A 21,236-nucleotide genomic window follows, 5' to 3' on the forward strand; every position below is an offset into this window, starting at 1 on the left:
AAAATGACCAGTCAGAAGCAATGAGAGTCTCAACTAGGATGGTGGCAGTGTAAGTACAAAGGTTATGAAAGATGCCAGAGATGTTTATGTAATGCAGAGGTAGAATTGTAGTAGTTTGGTCCTCAATCTAGGGATCGAATTCAGAGATGACAGTTATATTCAGATGTTTGATCTAATTTATCCAAATCTGATATTTGGTCTCAGACTGATTCCCAAGAAGACATGACTTTATTGTTTATTTAATTATTCCCATAATGCTTCAATGTAAGGCATTAAATGTTCACTGGAAGAGCTTCATTTTCCCCAGGGAATTGTGAACTTTCAAACAGACCCCTGTTTGCGTCAGGGTCTGTTTGAAAGTTATAAATTTTTAGGAAAGAAGAGAGAACAGGAAAGGAAGCATTCATGACAGTGCCTGGTTATCAGACAGGGAGAGCCACCCCCAGAAAAGCTACTTGCTGGCTACAGAGAGTAAAAAGGAGAGAAAAGCAACCTCCTGCTGTGACTGGAAAAACCAATTGCCAGCTGGCTAAGAATGAGCCTGTGCTCCTTTCTGGGTGCCATATTTTATGAAGGTCATTAATAAACTGGGGACTATTCAGAGGAAGGTAACTAAGATGTCAAAGGGACTCAAGTTCATGTCATGTGAGGAATAGTTGATAGAACTGGGAAATTTACCCTGAAGAAGATATGTCTCCAAGTGTTTGAAGGGCTGTCATCTGAATAAAGGATTAGATTCCTTTTCTTAAGCCTCAGAGAGCAGAGCTGGGAGCAAGAGGTAGAAGCTGAAGAGGTATGAAAGGAAAAATGGCTTGTCATAGCACAGAGGAATTCTTCTCTGGGTATGGATTGGCCTAGATAGCCTCTGAAATCCCTTCCACCTCAAAACATGTGATTCAGTGAGATAAGAGATGCTGCATGTCCAGTCTCCACTCTGTCTAGGGGCTCATGAGGTAGTTTCTACATGCCCAGAGTGTGAGTCTTCAACAAAGAATGTGTTCTCAGGGATTCTCCCCCAATTCACTAAAAGAAAGAGACTAAAATTCCCTGAGTTGGAGGAGAACATTGCTTCTTATTATTTCTCTAATCTGGTTTCAATCCAAATTAATTTTTTTTAACTTTATAATGCATATTCTTAATGGCTAATTTTTATTCCAGAAGACCTGTAAAGAAACATACTCCTCCTCACAGTAGGGAGAAGATGGAGGATGGGTTAACAATATTGCAGATACAGTCATCGCTGTCATCCTCAGCAGGTCATTCTCACTCACCCCACTGAGACAATAAGGGAAAGGAAGGGAAAGCAGTAAGCATACCCTTTGATCCAACAATACCACTACTAGGTCTATATCCCAAAGAGATAAAATGAAAAGGGAAAAGAATCTATGTGTACAAAAATATTTGTAACAGTTCTTTTCTGGTGACAAAGAGTTGGAAATCGAGGGGATGCCTTTCAATTGGGGAATGGCTGAACAAGTTGTGTATGTGATTGTGATGGAAAACTATTGTGCTATAAGAAATGACAAGCAGGATGGTTTCAGAAAAACCTGGAAAGACATATGAACTGATGCAAAGTTAGATGAGCAGAACCAGGAGAACATTCTACATATTTATAGCAATGTTGCAGGGATTATCAGCTGAGAAATATTTAGCTACACTGATCAAGACAATTGCAAAGGATCAATGATGAAAAATGCTTTCCACCTCCAGAGAGAGAACTGATGAACTCAGAGTACAGATTGAAGTATACTTATTTCACTTTTTTTTGTTTGCATGTGTGTGTTTTCTTTTGTAATATGGCTAATATAGAAATAAATTTTGCATGACTTCACATGTATAATTGATATCACATTGCTTGCCTTCTCAAGGGATGGGGAGAGGTAGGAGGGAGGGAGAGATTTGGAATTCAAAATTTTAAGAAATTAATGTTAAATTTTTACATGTAATTGGAGAATATTTAAAGAACCAAATAAAAATATGTCACCAATAAAAAATGGCTGAACTGCTATTAGTTGTAGTAGTGTCCGTTTTGTATATGGTGAATCCAAATGAGCTTTTCAGTATCATAATTCAGAAATGTCACATGTGGCATACTTGAAAGTTAATCAGGTAGAGAGAAGTCTTACTGAATCTTTACAGGAGGAAATAGAGTTTTCTCCAGAGAAAAAAAAATTTAATATCATACCTATTTAATGTAACAAGTGTAGTGCTGGCTATTCTGAATACCTATTTCTGGTGGGGATCTGACCTATAGTTGACAGTGTAATGTTACAAATTAGATCATGGCCAGCATCTCCAAGCCTTAAATCAAGTGAGCCTCATCAAGGCTTGATTTGGTCCTTTTAAATGTTTAAATACTTTGCATCCTTTTCTAAAGAGGAAAAGACAGCTGTAACTATTCTTCCTTAAAAAGGCCAGTTAAGTTGGTGTCTTTTTAGTTCTTCATTTCCTAATCTGTAATCAGTGGACAAAATTTTGTAAAAAGATACCACACCGCTTCTGGGGGAATGTATGTTGTACAAAGACTGTTGAGATGTAAATATCATAGGATCACAAAAAGGGACCTTCACCATGACTTAGTCCAACTTCCTCACTTTACCAATTAGGAAACTTAAGGCCCAGAGAGGGAGTGGTGATTTGTACAGAGGAGACTACCAAATGCAAGGAATCCCCAAGCTGGTACATCGTGACTAGACATGTGGGCTCTGCCAGAGAGATTACAATCACTGGCAAACGCAGGAGATAAGCTTCAAGATTCCCTTTGCTAATGCTTAGGGTACCCAGGATCAGAGGGATGAATGTCCTAAATAAAAGAGAGAAAGTTCTTGACCACCTCATGGAGTTAGTAGATTGACCACCATAGTGAAGAGAGATTAGTAGATGGCACCAGCAGGGGTTGGTGGTATATTGGTGGTGCCATAGACTTTTAAGAGACTGGCTTATAGAACACCCTGAATTCTGGTATTAAAAATGTATGTATATACAACCGCTTTATTTTTGTCTTTGTATCTCCAGCCTATTTGGATTTCCTTACACAAGACACTCCTATCTCCCATCTCTGTGCCTCTATACTGGCAGAATCCCCTGCCAGGAATGCTCTCTTTCTCTTCACTTCCACCTCTTAGAATCTCTGGCATCCTCCAAGACTCATCTCAAATGCTATATTCTGAAGGAGGTTTTTTCTAGTCCTTTCTCCTATCCCCAATGTAGGCCCCTCTTAGAGTATGTCCCATCAACTCTCTCTTTGTATAATATACCTGGTTATTTACACGTTGCTCCCCCTCCCATTGGAATGTGAGCCTCTTGAAGGAAGGGGATGTTGTCACCTTTCTTTGCATCTCTACTGTTCAGCATTGTGCTTTATACAAGAAAACACTTCATTAGTTTTTGATTCATTGGTTCAGACCTGTGATTTTATTGGTGTAGGTAACTCTCAGTAAGGAAACTTGTACCCCCAAAATAGATTCGCACCTTTTAGTATTGGAGAGCAGTCTGGAACTTGTAGCGGGCCCCTAGTGACTTGCCCAGGATCACGCAAGTTGTCAGAACATGAACTGCAATCTTCCTGATTTCAAATTGGGCTCTCTATCTACTATGCTAGATTGCAGTTATGTTCATTTTTTTTTTCAGTATAACAGGCATATATTTGCAAGCAAATAATTTACAGAATTACATAAGCAAATTATAGCTTAAACCCTCTACTTTTGAAAACTTTCCATGGCATGTTTCTGTAGTAGGTCAAATATTTTTATACTGGAGTAAGTTTAGTTTCTTTCATCTATACATACAAATCAGTGATGAGGAAAATTCTGCTGTACAACTGTCAAATGGGAATAATTATAGCACCTACCTCAAAAGGGTGTTGTGAACTCAAAGGAGATGTTTGTAAAGTGCTCAGCATAGTGTCCAGCACATAGTAGGTACTATATTAATGCCTGGTCCCTTCCCCTGCTGATTCTTCTAATTCAATTTGGAACACACTGCCATTGCAATGGCACATTTTCCAGGTTAGAGGAAAGGAATTGAAATGCAAATACTTTCAAAATATATTTTTAAATTTTGCAGAATGATTGCTATATCCATCCCCTCCTGTCCATTTCTTAATCCCAGCTCTCATTACCTCACATGGACTATTGTAATACTATGCTAACTAGTTTCTTTTTCTTCAGTCTCTCCTAACTTCAATTCATCATGCATTGCTACCATGTTTATCTTCCAAATTTCCCACTCAGATCATGCTAAACCCTTTCTCAAAAGCCATTTTCATTGGTTTCCCATTGCCTAAATAATAAGTTCAAAATCTGGCATTCAATGTCCTTCCTATTATGATGCCCAACTTTCTTTTCCAGTCTAATTTAATTGGTTTCTTGCTGGGCCATCTCCAGTCATCATGATGAATATCTAGCCACTGGACCCAGATGGCTCTGGAGGAGAAAGTGAGGCTGGTGACCTTGCACAGCCCTCTCTCACTCAAATCAAAGTCAATTGCAAGTCATGTCATCACCTCCCTGATGTCATGGTCCTCTTTGAGAATAAAGGACAAACACAATTGGTGTCTTAATTAACCCTCTTGCTTCCAGCCTCTCCCCTCTCCAATTCATCTTTAACACAATGCTAAAACAATTTTCCTAAGGAACAGGTCACTTCCCTGCTAAAAAATCTTCAATAGCTACCTACTGCTTTTAAGCTAAAATACGAACTCCTCAAGCCAGGCATCAAAAGCCCTGCACAATCTAGATGTTCCTTTGAACCATTACGGTCTTATATAACTCTACTATGCTTCCCTTACCTCATGGGGTAAGAAGCTGTGAGAATATATGATATTGGAACGTAGTTGTGTTTGTCTACCCTGACTTCTGAAACCAAGTGCCACAGAAGAAATGGAGGTAAGTAATAGTCTCAATTTTGCATGACCAATGTTAGCATGATGGGTTTTCTGTTGTCATGGTCAATTACTCCTAATGCCAAATCTGCATCCAGCTGAAGAGTCTGACAAACTCAGGATCACTCAATTTGCTTGTCAGGCCCTACTGCTGATGTTCACATCTTGTTTATTCTGCTTTCCAAGTTCGTTATTCATTTAAGTAAAAACTTTTGAACTACGATAACTGAGGGAGTGGAAATGACAAGAATTTTGAGAAGAAGGTCACCATCCCATCTTAAAATTCCCAGAAGCAAAGGAAGCACCTCCTCTGAGTATGGCTAGGCTGACACCCTAGACTGTAGAACAGCAAACATCAACATGTTCAGGAACAAAACAAACAAACAAAAAACCCAAACAAGTATGGCATGATGGCCAAAGATGTTAAATAGATGACAGCTCAAGAAGGATGGGATGCACTGAAATATGAAATTCTGATAAAACAGTCATAAATCATAAATGGGGGGGAAATCAGAAAGACTGGAGTGTTGGAATAGACATTTGATCTCTCTGGGCCTTAGCTTCTTCATATATAAAAAGGGTTCTTAACTGTTTTTGTGTCAAAGATCTCTTTGGCAGACTGGTAAAGCCTATTCAGAATAAAGCTTTTAAATGCATAAAATAAAATATAAAGGATTATTTTTTTAAAAGCCAAGTATATTCAAATATTAGCAAAAACAAGTTCATTGTTTAAAAAGTCCAGGTTCAAAACTTCTAGATTAGATAATTTCAAAGGACCCTTTAGACTCTAAATTCTGTAATAATACCGTGGTGAAGGAAGAGAGCTCTCCAAGGAGCTCAGATTTTTAAAAGGATGCATACAAAAGAGGGAACATAATGAAGGACAAATATAAGAGTGGTCTGTGATGAAAGTAATGTGAGGATAGCTAAAGTGCAAAATGAGCTGAGACTTATGAAAAATGATAAGGACTATAAATAGGGCTTTAAAATATTTGTAGATGATCCTATGATGATGGAAGAGTCTTCTCCCCCTCCTTTCCTTCTCTTTCTCTCTCTCTCTCTTTCTCTCTCCCTCTCTCTCTCTCTCTCTCTCTCTCCCTCCATCCCTCCCTTCTCCATATAGAGAAATTTTTTTCTCTTTAAATATTTATGAGAGATCATCTCTCCATATGGGGCTGCTAGGTGGCTCAATGGACAGAGTTCTGGGCCTGGAATCAGAAAGACCTGGGTTCAAATCTGACCTCGGACACTTACTAAATGTGAAACCTGGGCAACTTAACCTTGTTCACCTCAGTTTCCTCATCTGTAAAATGAGCTGGAGAAGGAAATGGCAAACCATTCCAGTATCTTTGCCAAGAAAACCCTGAATGGGGTCATAAAAGTGGGACATGACTGAAACAAATAAATAACAACAACAACATAAGTTGAAATACATTACATACGCATTCACACAGGTTTGGAATAAGAAAAGCAAGGAGCAGATAGACTTATTTAAAATGATTTGAATTGTTTAGGGGCAGAAAATGTTAATTGATATTAACAGAGAAAGAGAAGTACTCAAATTATTTTCCTCCTTTCTGTTCTATCAAGGAGCACAATCACAAAATTAAGAAGGATATAACAAATATCCTTAAGGAGCAATATGATGCTACAGAAGGAGCTAGAACAGAGGTAGGAAAGTTCAACTCCATGTCTGATGTATACTAGCTATGGGATCATGAGCAAGTTACTTTATTTCTTTGATAATTTCCACATCTGTGAAATGGGAATAATAATGCTTGTATCCTATGGGACTGTCTTGAGGAAAGCAATTTGTAAACATTTAGACAACTGTCTGTGGCACAGTGGATAGAATGCCAGTCCTGGGGTCAAGAGGACCTGAATTCAAATCCAGCTTTAGAAGCTTATTAGTTATGTCACCCTGGGCAAGTCACTTAACTCTGTCTCAGTTCCTCATGGGTAAAATGAGCAAGAAAAGTAAATGACAAACCACACCAGTGTCTTTGCCAAGAAAATCCAAATGGGATCACAAAGTTGAACACCACTAAATAACAAGCAACTAAAACTATAGACTGCTTAACACATGCTGACCTGTATTCCTTGCCAGGAATTCCCTATATCGATGATAATACCAGTTTGATCCAAAAAAGGAGGGGGCTAACGGATGTTGATTGTTATTTTTTAATCAAAACCCGAGTCAGTCATTGGTCACTAAGCATTTATTAAGTATTTACAATGTGCCAGGCACTGTGCTAAGTTCTGGGAGTATAAAGAAACACAAAGGAAAGCCTCTGCCCTCAGGGAGCAAACAACCAGAGACAGGAAAAATTGGAGATAATAGAGGGAAGGCACCAGAATTGAGGGAGAACAGGAATGGCTTCCTATAGAAGGTGGGACTTCAGCTGGGACATTAAGATAGCCAGGAGGTGGAGATGAGGAGGAAAAGCATTCCAGTCATAGGGGACAGTCAGAAAAAAATGCCCTGAGCCAAGAGATGAGTGTCTTTTTCCAGGAATAGCAAGAAACACATTACCATCAGATCACAGAGATGTAAGAGGACTTACAAAGTAGGAGGGGGCCAGTTTATGCAGGACTTTGAATGCCAAATAGAGGATTTTTATTTGATCCTGGAAGTCTGGAGGAAGAAAGTTCCTTGTCCATCAGTAGTACCTATCCAACATAGGGGTACTACTACAACCTCACCCTCTGTGTGAGGGGTTAGTAATCTTTTATGTGTCGTGCACTCTTTTGACAGTCTGATGAACGCTATGTACTCCTGTTCCAAAACATGTTTTTAAACAATTGAAGGAAATGCTAAATTTCAGTTAGAAGGTAGTGAAAATATATTTTTTTCGTATCTAACTTCATTGACCCCTTGGTCCATAGACCCCAGGATAAGAATCCCTGCTCTAGATCCCTATACTGGATATCAGGACAGCAATGATACCTTTTTTTAAGCATGTGTCTCCTTGCTTTAGGCCTTGCTTGATACTGATAATCAGAGGATCTTTGCATAAAGTTATCTCTGTAGTCACATGTACAAGGAATCCTGCATGATTTCAGGATATGGATGGGAGATACCTTGTTGGGAAAGAGCCTTTAAGGGTACATTTTGCTGTAATGAGACAAATACTTTCGTCAATAAGCAATAAATGTAAGAACTAGGATCAATAAAGAGGAATTAAAAGAAGGTAGATTTTTCATGGTATTTGGAGAGAGGAGATATCTCATTATTTACCCTACTGTCCCCAACACTCACACACACACACACACACACACACACACACACACACACACACATCATATTTACAGATGGGAAAGGAAGGTAGACAGAAATTAAGTCTCTTGCCCAAGATTATATAGCTAGTAAGTAACAGATATAGGATTCAAATCCAGAATTCTTGCTTCAAATCTACTGTCTTCTGTTTCACACCACATCATGGCTCAAAACAAAAAACACCATTCAAAAAGAGCTATTGAAATAGAATGGATTATGAAGTAGTGAGCTCCCTGCCATTGAAAGTGTTCAAACAGGAGTTAGAGGGCTACCTGTCATGGAGATCCCTCCATTGGGTAGAAAGCTGGCTCTCCAAGGAGATTTCCAAATCTAAAATTCTAATTCTCCTGAAGTTCCCCTTGTCTAATTAGGTCTATCAAAGAAAGCTATTTGATAACAGAATGATCATAACACATCCAAGGTTACATTCTCAATTGAGTTGATGGCATAGCTGTTCAATCACTTCTGACAAAACTCTTAAGAAGTGAACATCAGAAGAGAAAGGTAAATCAGATAAGGTCAGAGTGTAATAAAAAGTGTTTCTAGAAGAAGGGGATGTTCTTCCTCATATTTCAGTTTTGACAATGGATTTCAAACAGCTTTAATTTGGATAAAGATATTTGAAGGGTTCCTACTTTCTAAAATTTGCATGGAGGCTACTGCTTAGGTGATTATGATGTGACCCTCACATTTCTATTGCTTTTAAGATTTACATAGAACATGTGAGGTAGGAAAGAAGTAAGAAAAAAAGGAAGGAAGGAAGGAAACATTCGTTAAGCATCTGTTGCAACATGCTCTGCTAGGTAATTTACAGATATCACCTCCTTTGATCCTCACAACAACTCTGAGAGGTAAGTACTATTATTATTCCTATTTTACAGATGTGGAAATTAAAGCAGAGGTTAAGTGACTTGTCCAGGGTCACACAGCTAGGAAGTATCTGAGGCTGAACTTGAACTCAGGTCTTTCTGATTCTAGGCCCAGTGTTCTATTCACTGCACCACCTAAATGCCTTGAAAATGCAAGAATTACAATTACATGGATGAGGGAGGCTAAGATTTATTCAGGGTCACAAAGTTAGTCAATGTGGGGTAGGACTCAGATTCAGATTGTCTGACTTTTGATTAAATGAAATAATATTTATAAAAGTTTTTCATATAACGCCTGACATTTAGAGGTTCTTAATAAATACTTGTTCTCTCCCTGGTTTATGGCTCCTTTCACTGTACTAGGCTAGTCAGGCATTTTCTTGAATCCTGGTAAATGAAAGGTTTAAAAAACAAGACTATAGTTTACTTTTTAAACATTTCTGATCATCTAAGAAAATGGGCTGGGCCACCTCTATTACCTTGGACCATTCATTTCACCTCTGAGGGCCTTCACTTTCCGCATATGTAAAAGAAGAAGGGTTGGACTGGGCAGAAGAAAATTCTAAGCTCTGTTTTTGGTACATGCCTGCCAGAAACTAATTTTTATTAATTTAGATTAAACTAATTCTAAACATTTCTGTTTAGAGAGAGGTCAAAAGACAGGCAGAATTACCTCATACCTTTGAAAATCTCTCTAATAAAGCCACTTTGTAGAAAATAAAATGGCAACATTTCTTAGTCTGGAGTAAGCATTTAGTTAACATTCTCAGGACAATAGCACGTTAAACTGTTGGCATACCAGAGAAATTAATTTTCCTAAACCATAGGTGTCAAACACCTGGCATCAAGGAGTGGGGATGGACCCAGATCAAATGTATCTGGGAAATGTTTAACAAAATAAAAAAAAAATTACAAACACAATACAAGAGAGATAATGCTAATTTATGGTTTTCTAAGTCAATGTGTGGTAGTGCAGGGATCAGATTCTATTTGAGCTTGACACTACAATTCTAAATCATTCAATCCCTACTTTGCCATTTTTTCTAAGGCTGAGATTCTTAAATTATGGTAGGGGAAGGAGTTTTGACCCCTATAGCAGTCCTGTGAAGCCTATCGATCTTTCATAATGGACCAGTTATGCTGGAAGAGCATCTATAGGTAGGAAGACTGGGATGATGTGCAATCTAGCAGCAGGTTGAATAACTACAGTAATTTTGAAGTGATGGATGAACATAAGTGACATTTTGATATATTTCTAACAGCTGTAATATGATATGAAAATATCTATTATTTCTGTTGGAGAAAAGATCACGGATATTGTTAATATTACTGTAATTTGGTGCCAACATTCATAATGGAAGAAAATTCTAAATTTCCTTTAATGCTGAGTGAATATAAAGATGCAATTTGTTTCCCATTCAGGTCCACAATCCTCCTGGATCCCAGGTTGAGATGCCCTGGTCTAAAAAAGTCTCCTTTCCACCTAGTCAAATGTGAACTCAACACGTAGTTCCACTAACAAGTAATCAAATTCTTCCTCCTTCTCTTAGCCTAATCATCACTGGAATCCTGTCAAGGCATGGAAACAGAAGGTACTGATCTTAAGTGGATTGATCACGAGCCCCTATCTAGTCAAAGTTCTAATTCTGTCAGTTAAGGAGAACTGAGTTCTCTCTCTGAACCTTTACTGAGTTTCTTCAAGAAAAGTAGACTTTTGATAAGGAGGACAAAGGATTTAGTGTAGGGACTCAGTTCAGAACTTGATAGTTAAAAACGATTAAGATTTTCTTGTTCAGGTATGGGACCAAAGACCTCAGACTAGAGTAATCCCCTAATATTATTTTGTAATAGGAAGCCAAAAGGGAACAGGGGAGACCTCAATATGTCCCCACAACCGAATGCTCTCTGACGTCCAACCCATCACTGTGATCTTATATTCTCCAAAGGTGTAGGATTCTTAAAGTACAGATGCTTTATGAAATGTAGGGATTCCTGAGGTCCCCAACCACTTCTCCCAAACAAAATCATTCCTTCTCCATAAACACCCAGTACTACTCCCATTTTCTCTACCATCCTATTCCACGAGGGCAATTCTTGATAGTCTATCAGGAGAAGACTATAACCTCATTGCACTGCCTCTAAATTTAATCTTTCTTGGAAAGGTCAGTGACAACAAGCACCAGCAGACCTGAATGGTAAGCAACAGATGAGAAAGTCATTTGCCTAAATGATGGCAAATGAGGTATATTATTAAAGAAAAAAAAAGCATTTCTATGGAGAGGAAAATTCCAGGAAACTCATGGCACCCAGTACAGATACCGGTCATTTCCTAAAAGAGGATGGAGGAGAGAACAAATTTCATTCACCAAGAGCTAATAAGGTTTGCTTCTCCTTCAATGACCAGTCAAGAGATCAAAGGAGCACTCATAAACAGTCACTTACCCAGAGTCATTAACATTTTGACTCAATAAATAGTATAGTCTACCAATTGCTATGTAACCTAAGTCAATTCACTTCAGTGTTCTGAGATTCACTTTGCTCCTCTGCAAAAGGAGGTTATTAGACTGGATGGTCTCATCCAACTCCATCTAGAATTATGATCTTGTGATCTCATTTATTTTAGTCCCTGGGAAGAAGCTTCTAGGGGAAAACTATGGTAGTGAAAAACCAGGATGGGCTAGTCAATTCAGGAGAATGTGTTTTAAACCCATCATATTTTTCATTTTCTCTGTACGTGACCAGCATGGGAAAGTAGGCTGTGAGGAGATGGGAGGGGAAAGTGAATTGTGCTAATAAAAGTCATACACACACAGTAGCTACTCAGGTGAGCTAAGAAGCCAACAGTGGCCAAAGTATGGAATCACAGAATCTCAGCATTGCAAAGGGCCCTAGAGAACATTTCGTGCTTTCAGTGCCTTCATTTTTTAAATGAGGTCCATAGAGACAAAGTGACTTGCCCTAGATCACACAGTGATTCAGTGAAATGTGAGAAGAATATATAAAGGGTCTTGGGGGTAGTGTAGGGTGGCTGAGTACAAGCACAGAGTGGGTTGACAATGTAGTGTTTAGCTTAATTCCCTCATATTTGTATACAGTTTCAGTCCTAACAGGTACAAAAAGCTTACAGCAAAGAAAAAGGGATAATGCAGCCTGTCCTTCATCTAAAAAGAGAAGTATTTTTCCTATTTCTAATTTAATCAAAAGTATTATGTGAATCATAGGATCACAGAATTTCAGAATTGAACATGACCTCATCTGCCATTTAATCCAACCCATATCCAAAAAAGAGTTCCAATAACACATGCACCGTGTAAGGCTTTTATACCACTAGGGATGTTTTTCAGTCCAATACTTCTTTGTCTTACTTCCATTTATGGATTTAAAAGCATAAATCCTAATCCTGTCTCTCCTTCAGATGCTTCTATTTTTGTTAAGGGTACTACCATTGGCCTAGTTAAAGAAGCTCATAATTGTTAAGTCATCCTCATTCTTTCATTCTTTCTCATCCTGACTCAGACACCAAATCAGTTGCAAAGTCTTATCAATTCTATAACTACAATAACTCTTTTATCCATCTCCTGCTCTCCACTCATGCAGCCACTATCCTAGCTCAGGTCTCACCACCTCTTAGATGGACTGCTGCAATAGCTTCCTAGTTTGTTTCCTTTCTTCCATTTTCTCTCTTTTCAGTCATTGTCTACACTGAAGCAAAAATCATCTTCCTAAAGTACTGGCCTGACCAAATCACTTCCCTGAGCAAAAATTATCAGTAACTTCCCAATATCTATAAGGGTAAGTATAAACTCTTTACTTAGCAGTTTAAAGTCCTATAAAATTTGGCTCCAATTTGCCCCTTTTCATCATTGACAAGGTTAATAAACTTCTTGATTAGAGAAACACTGTAGTCATATTTTACCTAGATTTTATTAAAGACTTTGACAAAGTATCTCCTGCTATTTTTGTAGAAAAGGTGGAGAGATGCAGGCTAGATGAGAATGCATTTAAATGGATTCAAAACTGGTTAAATGGCCTGGCTCAAAAAAACAGTAACCAATGACTCCATATCAATTTGAAAGTACCATGGTATAGGCAAGAGACAATTAATATTTATTAAGTGCTCCCATGTTCCAGATACTGTGCTAAGTGCTGAGGTCTAGAGTCAAGGAGCATAATGAAGAGGTGGATGAAGGTTGGCCCTTCATTCAGTCAAAATAGAGGCCTCAAGAGAAATTCATCAATGGTAGTAGAAGGGGGCCAGCCTGGAGAAGGGGTGTTTCAGGGTGAGATGGTAACAAAGTCTAGAAAGTCATAGACTGGTGAATGGAAAAGTTGGCTTTGAAGCCAGAAGATCGGGGTTCAAGTCCTGCCTATTTGCCACAGGTTGGCTCTGTGAATTCCAACAAGTCACTTAATCTCTCAGTTCTCTACTCTAACCTCACTATAATCTCTCTAACACAATAAATTGCAGATAAACCCACCAACACCAACCTGCATTGGTAGAAGGAGTTTCCTCATTCAGGAATTCCCTACAGAAATGAAATAATCAGTCCAATCTCTATCCCCAACCCTATCCTAACAATTTGGAAGGAGGTCTCCAACAAAGTAGGGGCAGCTAGATGGTGCAGTAGATAGAGCACTGGGTCTGGAGCCAGGAAGATCTCAGTTCAAATTCAACATCAGACACTTAGTAGCTGTGTGATCCTGGACAAGTCACTTAACCCTGATTGCCTCAGTTTCCTCATTTGCAAAAAAAAATGAGCTGGAGAAGGAAAAGGTAAACCATTCCAGAATCTCTGTCAAGAAAAGCCAAATGGAGTCACAAAGAGTCGAACACGATTGAAAGGTGAATGAACAACAACTCCAACAAAGTGCCTCGGAGATCTGTTTCTGACTCAATGTTGTATTTTGTCCCAATGCTATTTAACACATTTATTAGTTTTTCAGATAAAGATAGACAGCATTCTTATCAAATTTACAAGTGACACAAAACCAAGAGATAGCTAGCACAATGGATGAGAGAGTCAGGATCCCAAAATATCTTGACAGGCTGAAAACTTGTACTGAATCTAAAATATGAAATCTGCTAAGAAATCATCAAAAGTCTTACATTTCTAAGAAAACTATCTTGTAAGTACAAGGTGGGAAGACCTGGCTAGACAGTAGTTTGTAAAAGATCTGGGGCTGTTAGTGGACTGAAGGATCCCTGGGTGTTAGCAGTGTGATATGAAAGTTAAAAGAACTAAAGAGATCTTAGGCTGGATTAAATTAAGAGAGGCAGAACTTCCAGGAATACAGGAAGTGATCACACCACATTTGCAATATTATGTTCAGTTTGGGGCATCGTATGTTAGGAATTAGTGATACTGAATGAATGAATTAAAGAAAAACACATTTATTAAGAATTGGTAATTATTATTATTATTTATGTACAAAAGTATATAGAAAACACTTAAGGAATGGTGAAGAACTTCAAGATAATGTCCTACAGGGATGAATTGAAGGAATTGGGAATGTTTATTTTGGAGAAGAAAAGACTTACATGAGATATAATAGCTTTCTGGTGGTATTTGAAGGCTTGTCTTACAGAAGAGGAAATGAACTTATTCTGCCTGGCTGGAGTTCAGAAGTAGGAGGACTGGGGTAGAAGTTTAAAAGAGGTAAACTGAGGCTTGATGTCAGGAAAACATTACTAACAATAAGAGTTACCCCAAAGTCAAATGGGCAGCCTCCAGAGGGAGTAGGGTCCTTTTCACTAGAAGTCCTGAAGCAAAGGCTGGATGGCCACTATCAACTGCGTTGTAATGGGCATTCTTCTTCAGGCATGGGTTGTACAAAGTGTTCCCTCTAGTCCCATCCATCGCTGGAATTCTGTGATTCTGTGATAACCTTTGTAGTCGTTTTGCACCTTACTCCCTTTTACATACTCCATGTCCTAGCCCAGGGGTGGGGAACCTGCAGCCTTGAGGCCACTTGTAGCCTTCTAGGTCAAGTGCAGCCTTTTGACTGAGTCCAAGTTTTACAAAACAAATCCTTTTACTTAGGGAATTTGTTCTGTCAAGTATAGATTTAGTCAAAGGGCTGCTCTTGAGGACCTAGAGGGCCACATATGGCCTCAAGGCTGCAGATTCCCCAACCCTATCCTAGGCAAAGTGAACTGCTAATTACTCTGTGTACTCATCATCCTATCTCTTGCTTCACTGAACTAACACAAAGCAACCCTTGGTTTACAATGCACTCCTTCTTTGACTCCTCTTTTCTAAATCCTTATCTTCCTTCAAAACTCAGCTCAGGCACTGCCATGATGCCTTCCTGATTACTCCAATGGTTAATGTTTTCTCCCTCCACAAATTACTTTATTGAATTGTTGCATTCCCTATTTGTTTACATGGTATGTCCTCTTCACTCCAGCTCTTAAGGGAAGATAAGCTTCTAGAGGATTTTCTTCTCATTTTTCCTAGTATTCCCAGTACCTGGCATCAGTGCCTTCCACTGTGTGAGGTGCATAAGTAAATGTCTCATGGAGTTGAATTATTAAACTGAAAAGTATTTTAAAACTCATTATTTTATTGAACTTCATGATAACCTCTTATGGGATAAGCAGGACAAAAGTTATTAACTCCATAGATGAGGAAACTGGGGTCCAGAGAGACTAGATCACTAGTTTAGAGTTTCATGGTAATTTAAAGGCAGATCCAGGACTAGAACCTAGATCTTCTGACTCCTAGGATGCCTTTCCCTACCCTTTCCCTCATCACCTAATCGACAACATTATTATCAAAATTGCCCACATAAAACCATAAGGATATAAGCAGAGCCACAGTAGGTCAGACCTAGGAGCCATGAAGCCCACTAGTCTATCTTGGACACCAGCACCAAGGGATGTGTTGTGGGAAAGCAGGTTTAATCTCCATAATGTTAATCTAAGAATTAGGATTTTCTCCCCAAACATCCAAGATTCCCATGTTATAAACCTCAATTGCACACACACACACACACACATTTATGTATGTATATGTGGGTATAACATATTCTTGAATCCTTATCATATACCCATGAAAAATCAAAACGAAGCAGATAAAAATACCAAGTGTCCAGATTATAACATGCAGTTGGATGAGGGGGCCTACCAAATTATTCTATCAGTGTACATGTTTTTGTCAGGAAATGCAGATGGACAATGTGCTACGCCCAGAACTTAGTAGGAGCAGGTTATTGGGTTAGATTATATTTAGGAAACTTCAGTGTTTCCAATGAACCCAAACAGCCTGTTACCTCAAAAACCCATCTGGTTAATACATTATGCTCCCAGTGATGCTACATGGCTGTGAATTATAGAATACCCCAATTTAGAAATAAGTGTTATTGATACTTTATCATTAATATTAACCCATTTACTACTATGTCATTAGCAGAAGAGGCAGAGTGGCATACTAGAGAATTCTGGTTCTGAGACCTACTCTCTGTGTGACTTTAAGCTCTCTACTTCAGTTTTCTCATTGGCAAAATGGTCGAAGGAGAATAGATAGAGGGCTAGCTATGGAGTGAGGAAGAACCCTATTGAGGTACCACTTTTCACACATGTTGACTGCATGACCACAACCTGTCTCAGTGCTAAGGGCAACTTTCTAAGACTGTAAGTTATGAACCAGTTGCCAATCTGCACTGATGTTGGGACTTTCAACACTAGAATATTCCCCTACTGGCAAAATCACAGATCCATACCCCTGCTTCCTTCTGCCTCCCAATTTAAGGTGCACATATTTCATCTGATACCAATGAGTTCACCAGTCCAATTCCTATGTGTAAAATACTTTGTAAACCTGAAAAAGCACTTTAGAAATATCAACTATTCTTATTTCTGTGGGTGGGTGTCAAGATCCAAAAGGTACTTTTTTGACAGCACCCCCATGTAACTTTTGTCATTGAATTGTTTCAGTCATGTCTGACTCACTGTGACCCCATTTGAGGTTTTCTTGACAAAGATACTGGAGTGGTTTGCCATTTTCTTCTCCAGCTCAATTTATAGACGAGGAAACTGAGGCAAACAGGGTTAAGTGACTTGCTCAGGGTCACACAGCTAGCATCTGAGGGGGGATTTGAACTCAGGTAGGTCCTCTTGATTCCAAGGATAGCACTCTATCCCCTGTACCTCCTAGCTGTCCCCTATGCAGCTAGTAGCACAAGTATCACTATCACCTCCATTTTCAGATGAACAAAATTGAGGATCAAAGAGGTTAAGGAATTAGTCCACGGTCACAGAACTTACAAATGTTAGAGTCAGGATTTGAACCTAGGTCTCTCTCCTGACTCTGAGATTGGTATTCCTTCTACTACAACATACTGCCAGACAACTAAATTAAACATCTTCACTAAGGTAAAGGGGACAACTAGGTGGTACAGTGGATGGAATGCCAGGCCTGAAGTCAGGAAGACTTTGTTCAAATCTGGCCTCAGATACTTATTAGCTGTGTGACCCTGGGCAAGTCACTTCACCCTGTTTGCCTCAGTTTCCTCATCTATAAAATGGGCTGGAGAAGGAAATTACAAACCACTCCATTATCCTTGCCAAGAAAACCCCAAATGGGGTCACAAAGTGTTGGCCACAACTGAAAAACAGCAAGGACAACAAAGGGTAAAGGAGTGGATATTCCTGCTCTAAGGAGGGTAGCATCAGCAGCATCTCTGAAAATAAAAGACAGAACATTAAGGAACACTCTTTGGTGGCTCCTTAAGTGAGGCCGTCAGCACTGTAAGGGAAGAGTCTCACACTCCCACCACCATGTCCATCATCAATGACTCTCCGCAAGCCTACCGGGCAGTGTCCATGTTAGTGTTTGTTATATTGGGTTCTCGGTGTTTGGATTGCATGGGTTTCCCAGGATTCAGACATATACCTCAGAGAGATACATGGGATTTTTAACCAAAAGCATGAATGGATGCTTCTTTGTCAGAGAGGCAGATGTTGCCCTTGACAACAATGTAGCTATTTATCTATTTTGGATCAAAAGTCAGTGGAAAGGATAACATTAATGACTGGCATTTCTGTAGACTGCACCATAGTTTTCAAAGTGCCTTGCTTACCACCAGCCTGAGAAGTAGAAGTGTAAGCATTATTATCAGCATTTTACATACGAGGAAACAGAGGGATGGAATAATTAAATAAATGACTTGGTCAAGTTCACCCAGATAAACTGCAAAGTCAGGATACGAACGAAGGTCTTTAGAGCCAAAATCCAGTGATCTTCTCACTATTCCACAGCCACTCCATGCCATACCACTCATCTCACAGGCCACGCATGCAACTTTTATCCTTTGCTAATAAATAAAACTTTTATTTCATATCTTCCCAAGTGCATTTTCAGTCATTATAAAGCAAGGTACCAGGGATTGACAGGGACCTGGAAAAATCATCTATTTCAGAGGCAGCTAGGTGGCACAGTGGATAGAATGCTGGACCTGGAGTCAGGAGGACCTGAGTTCAAATCCGACCACAGACTGGACACCTGACACATAGTAGCTGCATGACCCTGGGCAAGTCACTTAACCCCAATTGTCTCACCAAAAAATTAAATTAAATTAAATCATCTATTTCACCCCAATACCTTCAGTAAGGACCATATCCAGGCAGATAAGACTCTTTCCTAATTGGTTCCTAACTCATTTCAGTACCAGCAGTTCCCATGGAAGGGAACTTGCTTCTTATGGACAATAGGCATTTTTTTATACTTTGATTCTTGAACTATTGTCCTCACACATGGAGGACTCCTGGCCATTACTGTGATCGAAGGGGATCAGCAGGCCTCTCTGGCCCGTTATTCCTGGACACAGAACTGCTGAGACTGAGGCTCCCCTATCTCTATCTCAATTATACCATGCTGATCCATACAGAATGTGCTTTGTAATCAAACATTACCTGGGTTAACTACTTTTGTCTTTGGTTTTGGTATTTCCCCTACTGCTCCAATCCCACGTATGGCATGTTCAATTACAATTCTGTTTTCTTTCTCCTCTCTGCTGATCCAAATCTTACCCCCTCTTTGAGGCCCATTATCAGTTTGATCTCCTCCAAGAAGCCTTCTCTGAATATTTCAGGCCATACTCATTTCCCATAAATCTATTTTTTTGTACATATAAATTGATTGATACCATTGATTGATTGATTATTGTCATTGTTTGTCCTTTGTTCTTGAAGAGGACCATGACATCAGGGAGGTGATGCCATGACATGCAAGTGAATTGGATTTAAGTGAGGGAAGGCTCTGCAAAGTCACCAGCCTTACTCCCTCCTCTGGAGCCATCTGGGTCCAGCAGCAACATATATATCAGGACAACTGGAGACAGCCCTTGAGATGAATTAGTAAACATCTATTGTGTGCCCAAGCCTTTGTTCTCCCTCCATTCACATGCAATAGTTGTAAAAGTTCCTTGAGTTCCTTCTCCGGGTAAAGACATAACACTTGATTATGTTGCTGCCATAGGCCATCATCCTGCCCATTGCTGTAGGTATTGCAAGGTATAATCACTCTATGGATATAAGCTGTACCCAAAGTTCCATTTCTGTAGGAAGTTCCCTGAAGCCAATCAATATCTTGGCAAAAGGAAAGCAAAAGTGGATGAGTTCTCATTTTGGGTCCATGTTTTTATCAGATGAATGTGAACAGCAGTGCTCAGAAGCCCTGGATGCCACTCAGATCTATTCCAACAAGTACAAGGCGAAGAGCGATGGTAAGGATGGCTTTCATTTCTGTGTGCAACTGCATACCTTTCATGTCATCCACACAAACAAGATATTTTTCAGCCCCTCTGCAGGGGCTGATAGGCTCCTAACTAGCATGTCAGGTATGGGACGAGAGTCTTTAGAAAGCTTCAGGGCACTGTAGCTTAAATATACATTAGCCAGATCATCACATCCCTCTGAACCAAGGTCCAGGATAAAGAGTATGCAATTAGGGCTTTGCAGAGGGTCAAGTTCAAATTCCCTGGCCATCAAAAGATCCACATCTCCAAGAAGTGGGCTCTCACCAAATTCAATGATGATGAGTTTAAGGCAGCAGAGAAGTTCATCATTCCTGGTGGCTGTCGGATTAAGTATATTACCAACTTGGACAACTAGTGGACACTCCACTCATGAGAAATGTCATCTGTGAAATCAACCCTATGCAGGTACAAATAAAAACTATTCATATATGTGTCTATATATGCACCTGTGTATGTCTATACATGTATATATGGAGAGAAAGAGGGGGGAGAGAGAGGGAAGAGAGAGAAAGAGAGACAGAGACAGAGATACTTGCTCTTCAAGGGGCAGGGACTGTATATTATTATTATTTTTAATTTATTTATTTTCATTTTTCAACATTCACTACCACAAGATTTTGAGTTCCAAATTTTCACCTCATCTTGCCCCTCCCCCCACCCCAAGAAGGCATGTATTTTGAGTACCCCTTCCCCTAGTCTGCCCTCCCTTCTGTCTCTCCCCCCCATTCTCTCCCCCCTTCCCTTTCTATTTTCCTGTGGGGCAGGATAGATTTCTGTACCCCATTTCCTGTATTTCTTATTTCCCAGTTACATGTGAAAACATTTTTTTTAAACATGTGTTTTTAAAACTTTGGGTTCCAAATTTTCTCCCTTCCTCCCTCCCCACCCATCCTCATTGAAAAGGCAAGCAACTCAATACAGGTTATACATGTGCAGTTATGCAAAATACTTCCATAGTAGTCATGTTGTGAAAAACTAACTCTATTTCCCTTAATTCTATTCTACCCCCCCATTTATTTTATTCTTTCTTTTGACCCTGTTCCTCCTCAAAAGAGTTTGCTTCTGATTACCCCCTCTCCCAATCTGCCCTCCCCGCTATCATCCCCCTGCTCTCTCGTCCCCTTCCTCCCCTATTTTCCTGTAAGATAAAATAGATTTCCATACCCAATTGAGTGGGTATATTATTCCCTCTTTTAGCCAAATCTGATAAGAATAAGATTCATTCATTCCCTCTCACCTTCCCCATTTCCCCTCCACTGTAAGAGCCTTTTCTTTCCTGTTTTTTTTTGTGAGATAATTTACCCCATTCTACCTCTCCCTTTCTCCTTCTCCCAGTATAATCCTCTCTCACCACTTAATTTTGTTCTCCAGATATTGCCCCTTCATCTTCAACTCATCCTGTGCTATCTATCTATCTATCTATCTATCTATCTATCTATCTATCTATCTA

The 21,236-nt window shown here is 39.4% G+C and overlaps 1 protein-coding gene and 1 pseudogene across 1 annotated transcript in view; one reads left to right on the top strand and one right to left on the bottom strand.

The window, feature by feature from the left end:
* Positions 1–21,236, bottom strand: part of ADAMTS12 (ADAM metallopeptidase with thrombospondin type 1 motif 12) — a 525,685-nt gene that overhangs the window by 170,948 nt on the left and 333,501 nt on the right. The window lies entirely within an intron of this gene.
* LOC114048063 lies at positions 17,808–20,141 on the top strand (annotated as a pseudogene).

The sequence above is a fragment of the Vombatus ursinus genome, unplaced genomic scaffold (genome assembly GCF_900497805.2).
Source record: "Vombatus ursinus unplaced genomic scaffold, bare-nosed wombat genome assembly UNPS02014791.1, whole genome shotgun sequence".
Lineage (NCBI taxonomy): Eukaryota > Metazoa > Chordata > Mammalia > Diprotodontia > Vombatidae > Vombatus > Vombatus ursinus.